The sequence below is a fragment of the Lolium perenne genome, chromosome 7 (assembly GCF_019359855.2).
Source record: "Lolium perenne isolate Kyuss_39 chromosome 7, Kyuss_2.0, whole genome shotgun sequence".
Taxonomy (NCBI): domain Eukaryota; kingdom Viridiplantae; phylum Streptophyta; class Magnoliopsida; order Poales; family Poaceae; genus Lolium; species Lolium perenne.
In genome coordinates this window covers 108,067,393-108,080,208 of record NC_067250.2, presented here as the reverse complement: position 1 = coordinate 108,080,208, position 12,816 = coordinate 108,067,393, and positions in this window count along the sequence as shown.

Sequence of the window (12,816 nt, the reverse complement as noted above, 5' to 3'; positions counted from 1 at the left end):
GGAGACAACCCATGATTTTACTACAATACTTTTGTTTTATATTTGAGTCTTGGAAGTTGTAACTACTGTAGCAACCTCTCCTTATCTTAGTTTTATTGCATTTTTGTGCCAAGTAAAGTCTTTGATAGTAAGGTTCATACTAGATTTGGATTACTGCGCAGAAACAGATTTCTTGCTGTCACAAATTTGAGTAGTATTCTCTCTAGGTAACTCAGAAAAATCTGCCAATTTACGTGAGTGATCCTCATATATGTACGCAACTTTCATTCAATTTCAGCATTTTCATCTGAGCAAGTTAAGTGCCCCAGAAAAATTCGTCTTTACGGACTGTTCTGTTTTGACAGATTCTGCCTTTTATTTCGCATTGCCTGTTTTGCTATGTTTGATGGATTTCTTTGTTCCATTAACTTTCAGTAGCTTTGTGCAATGTCCAGAAGTGTTAACAATGATTATGTCACCTATGAATATGTGAATTTTTGATTATGCACTAACCCTCTAATGAGTTTGTTTTGAGTTTGGTGTGGAGGAAGTTTTCAAGGATCAAGAGAGGAGGATGATACAATATGATCAAGGAGAGTGAAAACTCTAAGCTTGGGGATGCCCCCGTGGTTCATCCCTGCATATTTGAAGAAGACTCAAGCATCTAAGCTTGGGGATGCCCAAGGCATCCCCTTCTTCATCGACAACATTATCAGATCACCTCTAGTGAAACTATATTTTTATTCCGTCACATCTTATGTGCTCTACTTGGAGCGTCTGTTTGTTCTTGTTTTTGTTTTGTTTGAATAAAATTGGATCCTAGCATTCATTGTGTGGGAGAGAGACACGCTCCGCTGTTGCATATGAACACATATGTTCTTAGCTTTATTCTTAATGTTCATGGCGAAGGTTGAAACTGCTTCGTTAATTGTTATATGGTTGGAAACAGAAAATGCTACATGTGGTAATTGGTATAATGTCTTGAATAATTTGATACTTGGCAATTGTTGTGCTCATATAGATCATGTTTAAGCTCTTGCATCATGTACTTTGCACCTATTAGTGAAGAAATACTGTAGAGCTTGTTGACATTTGGTTTGCATGATTGGTCTCTCTAAAGTCTAGATATTTTCTGGTGAGGGTTTGAACAACAAGGAAGACAGTGTAGAGTCTTATAATGCTTGCAATATGTTCTTATGTAAGTTTTGCTGTACCGGTTCATACTTGTGTTTGCTTCAAACAACCTTGCTAGCCTAAGCCTTGTATTGAGAGGGAATACTTCTCGTGCATCCAAATCCTTGAGCCAAAAACTATGCCATTTGTGTCCACCATACCTACCTACTACATGGTATTTTCTGCCATTCCAAGTAAATACTTCGTGTGCTACCTTTAAACAATTCAAAAGCTATTATCTCTTATTTGTGTCAATGTTTTATAGCTCATGAGGAAGTATGTGGTGTTTATCTTTCAATCTTGTTGGGAAACTTTCACCAATGGACTAGTGGCTTCATCCGCCTATCCAATAATTTTGCAAAAAGAGCTGGCAATGGGGTTCCCAGCCCCAATTAATTAACCTTCATAATTTTACAAAAAGACACTCCTCCATGGTATGTGATTGTTGGAAGGCACCCGAGGATTCGGTTAGCCATGGCTTGAGAAAGCAAAGGTGGGGAGGAGTGTCATCTCTAAATAAAACTAAAATAAATAGACACTCCTTCATGGTATGAGATTGATGGAAGGCACCCGAGGATTCGGTTAGCCATGGTTTGTGTAAGCAAAGGTTGGAAGGAGTGTCACCCAAAAATAAAAATTTCATGGGAGCCGCTCTGAAAGTCTGTCTGGCAAGGGGGTTAGAGTACCCACTACCATTCGTTGACAACAACAAACACCTCTCAAAATTTTACTTTTATGCTCTCTATATGATTTCAAAACTTGAAAAGCTCTAGCACATGATTTTATCCCTGCTTCCCTCTGCGAAGGGCCATTCTTTTACTTTTATGTTGAGTCAGTTTACCCCTTTCCTTCCATCTTAGAAGCAAACACTTGTGTTAACTGTGCATTGATTCTTACATACTTGCTTTTTTGCATTCATCATATTACTTTGTGTTGACAATTATCCATGAGATAAACATGTTGAAGTTGAAAGCAACCGCTGAAACTTATATCTTCCTTTGTGTTGCTTCAAAACTTTCTACTAAGAATCTATTGCTTTATGAGTTAACTCTTATGCAAGTCTTATTGATGCTTGTCTTGAAAGTACTATTCATGAAAAGTCTTTGCCATATGATTCAGTTGTTTAATCATTGTCTTTACCATTGCTTCGAATCACTTCATTCATTACATATGCTTACAATAGTATTGATCAAGATTATGATAGCATGTCACTTCAGAAATTATCTTTGTTATCGTTTACCTACTCGAGGACGAGTAGGAACTAAGCTTGGGGATGCTTGATACGTCTCAAACATATCTATAATTTCTTATGTTCCATGCTACTTTTATGATGATACTCACATGTTTTATACACACTTTATGTCATATTTATGCATTTTCCGGCACTAACCTATTGAAAAGATGCCGAAGAGCCAGTTGTTGTTTTCTGCTGTTTTTGGTTTCAGAAATCCTACAAAGGAAATATTCTCGGAATTGGACGAAATCAACACCCAGGGTCTTATTTTTCCACGAAGCTTCCAGAAGACCGAAGGAGATACGAAGTGGGGCCATGATACGTCTCCGACGTATCGATAATTTCTTATGTTCCATACCACATTATTGATGATATCTACATGTTTTATGCATACTTTATGTCATATTTATGCATTTTCCGGAACTAACCTATTGACGAGATGCCGAAGGGCCGCTTTCATTTTCTGCTGTTTTTGGTTTCAGAAATCCTAGTAAGGAAATATTCTCGGAATCGGACGAAATCAACGCCCAGCATCTTAGAATCCCCGGAAGCATCCAGAACACCCGAGAGAGGCCAGAGGGGGGCCACAGGCCCACCAGATGATAGGCTGGCGCGGCCCACCCCCTGGCCGCGCGGCCCTATGGTGTCACCGCCTCGTTGACCTTCTGACGCCGCCTCTTCGCCTATATAAAGGTCCTCGACCTAAAACCTCGATACGGAAAAGCCACGGTACGAGAAACCATCCAGAGCCGCCGCCATCGCGAAGCCAAGATCTGGGGGACAGGAGTCTCTGTTCCGGCACGCCGCCGGGACGGGGAAGTGCCCCCGGAAGGCTCCTCCATCGACATCACCGCCATCTTCATCACCGCTGCTGTCTCCCATGAGGAGGGAGTAGTTCTCCATCGAGGCTCGGGGCTGTACCGGTAGCTATGTGGTTAATCTCTCTCCTATGTACTTCAATACAATGATCTCATGAGCTGCCTTACATGATTGAGATTCATATGAGTTTTGTATCACAATTCATCTATGTGGTACTCTAGTGATGTTATTAAAGTATTCTATTCCTCCTGCATAATGTAAAGTGGACAGTGTGTGCATCATGTAGTACTTGGCGTAGTTTATGATTGTGATCTCTTGTAGATTATGAAGTTAACTATTACTATGATGGTATTGATGTGATCTATTTGGTTATGTTGATCTATCTTGCACTCTAAGGTTATTTAAATATGAACATTGAATATTGTGGAGCTTGTTAACTCCGGCATTGAGGGTTCGTGTAATCCTACGCAATGGTGTTCATCATCCAACAAGAGAGTGTAGAGTATGTATCTATCTATTTATTTATGTGATCAATGTTGAGAGTGTCCACTAGTGAAAGTATAATCCCTAGGCCTTGTTCCTAAATACTGCTATTGCTGCTTGTTTACTGTTTTACTGCGTTTCTACTGTCTGCAATATTACCACCATCAACTACACGCCAGCAAGCACTTTTCTGGCGCTGATACTACTGCTCATACTTATTCATACCACCTGTATTTCACTATCTCTTTGCCGAACTAGTGCACCTATTAGGTGTGTTGGGGACACAAGAGACTTCTTGCTTTGTGGTTGCAGGGTTACTTGAGAGGGATATCTTTGACCTCTTCCTCCTTGAGATTGATAAACCTTGGGTGATCCACTTAAGGGAAACTTGCTGCTATTCTACAAACCTCTGCTCTTGGAGGCCCAACACTGTCTACAAGAATAGAAGCTCCCGTAGACATCAAGCACTTTTCTGGCGCCGTTGCCGGGGAGGAAAGGTAAAAGGCACTCATACTCCGGTTCCAGGTAACAGTACTTTTCTGGCGCCATTGTGTGTGTGCTCGAAGCTATTTCCTTTAGATCCTGCAATTGCATCTTTTTGTTTCTTGTTTACACTAGTTAGGCATAATGGAAAACAATAAAAATATGAGAGATCTTTATGAACTTTATCTTGAATTAGGACATGATGTGTTTGAAGAGAGAATTAAAAAACCCATGGAACTTCATATGCATGCTAATGGCAATGTTATTAATATGAATGCTTTGAACACTATTGTTGCTAATGCTATGGAAAATTCTAAGCTTGGGGAAGCTGGTTTTGATGAGCATGATCTTTTTAGTCCCCCAAGCATTGAGGAGAAAATTTACTTTGATGATACTTTGCCTCCTATTTATGATGATTATAATGATAGTAGTCTTTTAGTACCGCCTGTTATGGAGGATAAATTTGATTATGATTACAATATGCCTCCTATATTTGATGATGAGAATAATAATGATAGCTACTTTGTTGAATTTGCTCCCACTACAACTAATAAAATTGACTATGCTTATGTGGAGAGTAATAATTTTATGCATGAGACTCATGATAAGAATGCTTTATGTGATAGTTATATTGTTGAGTTTGCTCATGATGCTACTGAAAATCTTTATGGGAGAGGAAAATATGGTTGTAGAAATTTTCATGTTACTAAAACACCTCTCTATGTGCTGAAATTTTTGAAGTCGCACTTATTTTATCTTCCTATGCTTGTTACTTTGCTCTTCATGAACTTGTTTATTTACAAGATTCCTTTTCATAGGAAGCATGTTAGGCTTAAATGTGTTTTCAATTTGCCTCTTGATGCTCTCTTTTGCTTCAAATACTATTTCTTTCGAGTGCATCATTAAAACTGCTGAGCCCATCTTAATGGCTATAAAGAAAGAACTTCTTGGGAGATAACCCATGTGTTTATTTTGCTACAGTACTTTTATTTTGTATTTGAGTCTTGGAAGTTGTTATTACTGTAGCAACCTCTCCTTATCTTAGTTTTGTGTTTTGTTGTGTCAAGTAAAGTCTTTGATAGCAAGGTTGATACTAGATTTGGATTACTGCGCAGAAACAGATTTCTGTCTGTCACGAATCTGGGAAAAATTCTCTGTAGGTAACTCAGAAAATTATGCCAATTTACGTGAGTGATCCTCAGATATGTAAGCAACTTTCATTCAATTTGAGAATTTTCATTTGAGCAAGTCTGGTGCCTGAATAAAATTCGGCTTTACGGACTGTTCTGTTTTGACAGATTCTGCCTTTTATTTCGCATTGCCACTTTTGCTATGGGGGATGGATTTCTTTGTTCCATTGACTTCCAGTAGCTTTGAGCAATGTCCAGAAGTGTTAAGAATGAATGTGTCACCTCTGAACATGTGAATTTTTGATTATGCACTAACCCTCTAATGAGTTTGTTCCGAGTTTGGTGTGGAGGAAGTTTTCAAGGGTCAAGAGAGGAGGATGATATACTATGATCAAGGAGAGTGAAAGCTCTACGCTTGGGGATGCCCCGGTGGTTCACCCCTGCATATTTCAAGAATACTCAAGCATCTAAGCTTGGGGATGCCCAAGGCATCCCCTTCTTCATCGACAAATTATCAGGTTCCTTCTCTTGAAACTATATTTTTATTCGGTCACATCTTATGTACTTTACTTGGAGCGTCTGTGTGCTTTTGTTTTTGTTTTTGTTTGAATAAATGATTGTGTGGGAGAGAGACACGCTCCGCTGGTTCGTATGAACACATGTGTTCTTAGCTTTTAATGTTCATGGCGAAGGTTGAAACTGCTTCGTTAATTGTTATATGGTTGGAAACAGAAAATGCTACATGTAGTAATTGGTAAAATGTCTTGGATAATGTGATACTTGGCAATTGTTATGCTCATGTTTAAGCTCTTGCATCATATACTTTGCACCTATTAATGAAGAAATACATAGAGCTTGCTAAAATTTGGTTTGCATAATTGGTCTCTCTAAGGTCTAGATAATTTCTAGTATTGAGTTTGAACAACAAGGAAGACGGTGTAGAGTCTTATAATGTTTACAATATGTCTTTTATGTGAGTTTTGCTGCACCGGTTCATCCTTGTGTTTGTTTCAAACAACTTTGCTAGCCTAAACCTTGTATCGAGAGGGAATACTTCTCATGCATCCAAAATCCTTGAGCCAACCACTATGCCATTTGTGTCCACCATACCTACCTACTACATGGTATTTCTCCGCCATTCCAAAGTAAATTGCTTGAGTGCTACCTTTAAAATTTCCATTCTTCATCTTTTACAATATATAGCTCATGGGACAAATAGCCTAAAAACTATTGTGGTATTGAATATGTAATTATGCACTTTATCTCTTATTAAGTTGCTTGTTGTGCGATAACCATGTTCCTGGGGACGCCATCAACTACTCTTTGTTGAATATCATGTGAGTTGCTATGCATGTTCGTCTTGTCTGAAGTAAGGGAGATTTACCACCAAAATGGTTAGAGCATTGCATAATGTTAGAGAAGAACATTGGGCCGCTAACTAAAGCCATGATCCATGGTGGAAGTTTCAGTTTTGGACAAATATCCTCAATCTCATATGAGAAAATTAATTGTTGCTACATGCTTATGCATATAAGAGGAGTCCATTATCTGTTGTCTATGTTGTCCCGGTATGGATGTCTAAGTTGAGAATAATCAATAGCGAGAAATCCGATGCGAGCTTTCTCCTTAGACCTTTGTACAGGCGGCATAGAGGTACCCCTTTGTGACACTTGGTTAAAACATGTGCATTGCGATGATAATCCAGGTAATCCGAGCTAATTAGGACAAGGTGCGGGCACTATTAGTATACTATGCATGAGGCTTGCAACTTGTAAGATATAATTTACATAACACATGTGCTTTATTACTACCGTTGACAAAATTGTTTCTTGTTTTCAAAACCAAAGCTCTAGCACAAATATAGCAATCGATGCTTTCCTCTTTGAAGGACCTTTATTTTACTTTTATTGTTGAGTCAGTTCACCTATCTCTCTCCACCTCAAGAAGCAAACACTTGTGTGAACTGTGCATTGATTCCTACATACTTGCTTATTGTACTTGTTATATTGCTTTACATTGACAACTATCCATGAGATATACATGTTACAAGTTGAAAGCAACCGCTGAAACTTAATCTTCCTTTGTGTTGCTTCAATACCTTTACTATGAATTTATTGCTTTATGAGTTAACTCTTATGCAAGACTTATTGATGCTTGTCTTGAAAGTACTATTCATGAAAAGTCTTTGCTATATGATTCATTTGTTTACTCATGTCATTTACCGTTGTTTTGATCGCTGCATTCATCTCATGTGCTTACAATAGTATGATCAAGGTTATGATGGCATGTCACTCCAGAAATTATCTTTGTTATCGTTTACCTGCTCGGGACGAGCAGAAACTAAGCTTGGGGATGCTGATACGTCTCCGACGTATCGATAATTTCTTATGTTCCATGCCACATTATTGATGATATCTACATGTTTTATGCATACTTTATGTCATATTTATGCATTTTCCGGAACTAACCTATTGACGAGATGCCGAAGGGCCAGTTGCTGTTTTCTGCTGTTTTTGGTTTCAGAAATCCTAGTAAGGAAATATTCTCGGAATCGGACGAAATCAACGCCCAGCATCTTAGAATCCCCGGAAGCATCCAGAACACCCGAGAGAGGCCAGAGGGGGGCCACAGGCCCACCAGATGATAGGCCGGCGCGGCCCACCCCCTGGCCGCGCGGCCCTATGGTGTCACCGCTTCGTTGACCTTCTGATGCCGCCTCTTCGCCTATATAAAGGTCCTCGACCTAAAACCTCGATACGGAAAAGCCACGGTACGAGAAACCATCCAGAGCCGCCGCCATCGCGAAGCCAAGATCTGGGGGACAGGAGTCTCTGTTCCGGCACGCCGCCGGGACGGGGAAGTGCCCCCGGAAGGCTCCTCCATCGACATCACCGCCATCTTCATCACTGCTGCTGTCTCCCATGAGGAGGAAGTAGTTCTCCATCGAGGCTCGGGGCTGTACCGGTAGCTATGTGGTTAATCTCTCTCCTATGTACTTCAATACAATGATCTCATGAGCTGCCTTACATGATTGAGATTCATATGAGTTTTGTATCACAATTCATCTATGTGCTACTCTAGTGATGTTATTAAAGTATTCTATTCCTCCTGCATGATGTAAAGTGGACAGTGTGTGCATCATGTAGTACTTGGCGTAGTTTATGATTGTGATCTCTTGTAGATTATGAAGTTAACTATTACTATGATGGTATTGATGTGATCTATTTGGTTATGTTGATCTATCTTGCACTCTAAGGTTATTTAAATATGAACATTGAATATTGTGGAGCTTGTTAACTCCGGCATTGAGGGTTCGTGTAATCCTACGCAATGGTGTTCATCATCCAACAAGAGAGTGTAGAGTATGTATCTATCTATTTATTTATGTGATCAATGTTGAGAGTGTCCACTAGTGAAAGTATAATCCCTAGGCCTTGTTCCTAAATACTGCTATCGCTGCTTGTTTACTGTTTTACTGCGTTTCTACTGTCTGCAATATTACCACCATCAACTACACGCCAGCAAGCACTTTTCTGGCGCCGATACTACTGCTCATACTTATTCATACCACTTGTATTTCACTATCTCTTCGCCGAACTAGTGCACCTATTAGGTGTGTTGGGGACACAAGAGACTTCTTGCTTTGTGGTTGCAGGGTTGCTTGAGAGGGATATCTTTGACCTCTTCCTCCCTGAGAACGATAAACCTTGGGTGATCCACTTAAGGGAAACTTGCTGCTGTTCTACAAACCTCTGCTCTTTGAGGCCCAACACTGTCTACAAGAATAGAAGCTCCCGTAGACATCAGGCCACGAGGTGGCGCCACACTAAAGCGGCGCGGCCAAGGAGGGGCCCGCGCCGCCCTGTTGTGTGGGGCCCTCGCGTCGCCTCCAGACCTACCCTTCCGCCTACTTATAGCCTTCGTTGCGAATACCCTAGTACCGAGATCCACGATATGGAAAACCTTCCAGAGACGCCGCCGCCACCAATCCCATCTCGGGGGATTCAGGAGATCGCCTCCGGCACCCTGCCGGAGAGGGGAATCATCTCCCGGAGGACTCTTCATCGCCATGATCGCCTCCGGATTGATGTGTGAGTAGTTCACCCCTAGACTATGGGTCCATAGCAGTAGCTAGATGGTCGTCTTCTCCTCATGTGCTATCATTGTTGGATCTTGTGAGCTTCCTAACATGATCAAGATCATCTATTTGTAATGCTACATGTTGCGTTTGTTGGGATCCGATGAATATGGAATACTATGTTATGTTGATTATCAATCTATCATATATGTGTTGTTTATGATCTTGCATGCTCTCCGTTACTAGTAGAGGCTCTAGCCAAGTTGATACTTGTAACTCCAAGAGGGAGTATTTATGCTCGATAGTGGGTTCATGCCTCCATTTAATCTGGGACTGTGACAGAAAGTTCTAAGGTTGTGGATGTGATGTTGCCACTAGGGATAAAACATCAATGCTTTGTCTAGGGATATTTGTGTTGATTACATTACGCACCATACTTAATGCAATTGTCTGTTGTTTGCAACTTAATACTGGAAGGGGTGCGGATGCTAACCCGAAGGTGGACTTTTTAGGCATAGATGCATGCTGGATAGCGGTCTATGTACTTTGTCGTAATGCCCAATTGAATTTCACACTACTCATCATGATATGTATGTGCATTGTCATGCCCTCTTTATTTGTCAATTGCCCAACTGTAATTTGTTCACCCAACATGCTATTTATCTTATTGGAAAGACACCACTAGTGAACTGTGGACCCCGGTCCATTCTTTACATCGAATACAATCTACTGCAATACTTGTTCTTACTGTTCTTTGCAAATATCATCTTCCACACTATACATTTAATCCTTTGTTACAGCAAGCCGGTGAGATTGACAACCTCACTGTTACGTTGGGGAAAAGTACTTTGATTGTGTTGTGCAGGTTCCACGTTGGCACCGGAATCCCTGGTGTTGCGCCGCACTACACTCCGCCACCAACAACCTTCACGTGCTCCTTGACTCCTACTGGTTCGATAACCTTGGTTTCTTACTGAGGGAAAACTTGCCGCTGCACGCATCATACCTTCCTCTTGGGGTTCCCAACGGACGTGTGCTTTACGCGTACAAGCACCCGCGCGTGACCATTTGCACGCGGCACGGCAGATGTAAAAGGAGGAGATTTTTTACCAATGGTACTACGGCGTATAAAAATGGTAAGTAAAACTAAATTTCCTCTCAGTCCGGTACAGAACGCAGGTCGCAATGGAGTACTCTACTGAGCACAGACTTGACTCGTCATGTTAATCTTGTCAAGCCCTAGTAAACAGTGGAATGGCCCATCGTATCATCCATTGCCGACCGATAAAGAAGCCACCCTCTGTCAGTTATTTGATTATGCCTCGTGCATAGAGAGAACAGAGAACACAATCTTTTTTTTGCATTAACCGCCTAGTAGCCTCTCTCCGGCTTACCCCCCGCCGTTCGGTGTTCCGCTCGCACGCCACTCCGCCGTCTTCACCTCATCGGTCTAGCTATCCGTCCAGGTTTCAAACTCGCGGCGCCGGTCGTACGCGTCCTGCAACATCTCCACAGCCTTCGAGCTCGCAGCGACGCTACCGGCTCTAGGCAAGCCTCACCTCCCTCAGCTGACAGGGCCAAAACCCCCATTATCTGCGGCTGGTCGAACATGGACAGCAACGGAGGAGCCAACCGTGTCCTTGACTGGTCGGAGATGATGGATCACATTCTTGAGTTAATCTATTCTCTATCCGGCCCGATGTGCATGTCCCGTATGTCCTATGCCATCCCAGATCTGCACATTAATTTCCTTGACACGGCTTGCATCGCGAATCCCGCGATGTTTCCCCTTTGATCTTCCTTATCTACTGCACACCAATCCGTGTACTTGGCCAAATGACAAAAGTGGTGATGGAAACAAAGTGACAGAAGCCACCTTGATGCCTCTAGATCATCCTTCTGAGCCAGCACGCATCATACTCCCAGAGAGCGATTGCCACTGGGCTGGTTACAAGCACGACTGCATAGCTGTAGTTTGTCGCGATAATCCGGTGCAGTGGTATTTGGTGAATTTGTACTCATGTACCAGGATTCCGATCCCGTCAATCCAAACTACACAGTTTGAGAAACCACCATATTATGGGCCATTCACGTTTACACATGATTTCGCAATCACCGAACCGTGGAAGATTCATATTTCTGAGGCTCCTGAGTTCATCAACGACAGGTGGATCTACAAGCTCATTGTCGTGTTCAGTCGTTTCATTGTCATACTTGCGACAGATCATTGTTTTACTGGAATGTCCAATAAGTGGACTGTCCTTACAAACACAAGTCTCGCCCCACGAGAGTATGTTGATGCTGCATGGAGCTATGAGCGCATATTCGCGGTCACAGCCTATACTGGCGATGTATTTGTGTGGGAACCACGTTCATACGGTTAGTTCGATATATGCCACTACCAATGTGCAGTTCCTCGTTCTGGTAATGTGATAGTAAAACCATCTAACTTCATATTATTCTTTGGCTTTGTTGTGTAGTTTGGGCAAGATGGACAGCTAATCCACTGGTATTTGGGGCCCCAGTAATAAACGACGATGCAGACGCTGATGGCCAACTCAACGACCGCCTGGATTATCGCTGCTAGTTCCTGGCTTTTGCATTTCTTGATCATAATCACCATCCATCATTAATATGGATACATATCCGGGGCACTCTAGCCAATGCGAAAGATGATACTCTTTATTTCCCTCGCCGGAGATTGACATTGTATCCATCTCTTCGGTGTTACCGAATGCCAGATTTAGACGAAGAATTCCAAGGGTCTGACCAGCCATCGGGGCGGGTTCATAACCCACAAGTATAGGGGATCGCAGCAGTCTTCACGGGTAGTAAAACCCAATTTATTGATTCGACACAAGGGGAGACAAAGAATACTTGAAAGCCTTAACAGCGGAGTTTTCAATTCAGCTGCACCTGGAAACAGACTTGCTCGCAAGAGTTTATCAGTAGTAATAGTTTTATAGCAGTAGCAGTAGTGAAATAACAGCAGCAGAGTAACAAAGACAGCAGTAGTGATTTTAGTAAACAGCAGGATTAAAATACTGTAGGCACAGGGACGGATAACGGGCGTTGCATGGATGAGAGAAACTCATGTAACAATCAAAGCAGGGCATTTGCAGATAATAATAAAACGGTGTCCAAGTACAAAGCAATCAATAGGCATGTGTTCCATATATAGTCGTACGTGCTCGCAATGAGAAACTTGCACAACATCTTTTGTCCTACCAGCCGGTGGCAGCCGGGCCTCTAGGGAATCTACTGGATATTAAGGTACTCCTTTTAATAGAGTACCGGAGCAAAGCATTAACACTCCGTGAACACATGTGATCCTCACATCACCGCCATCCCCTCCGGTTGTCCCGATTTCTGTCACTTCGGGGCCTTTGGTTCCGGACAGCGACATGTGTATACAACTTGTAGGTAAGATCATAAAA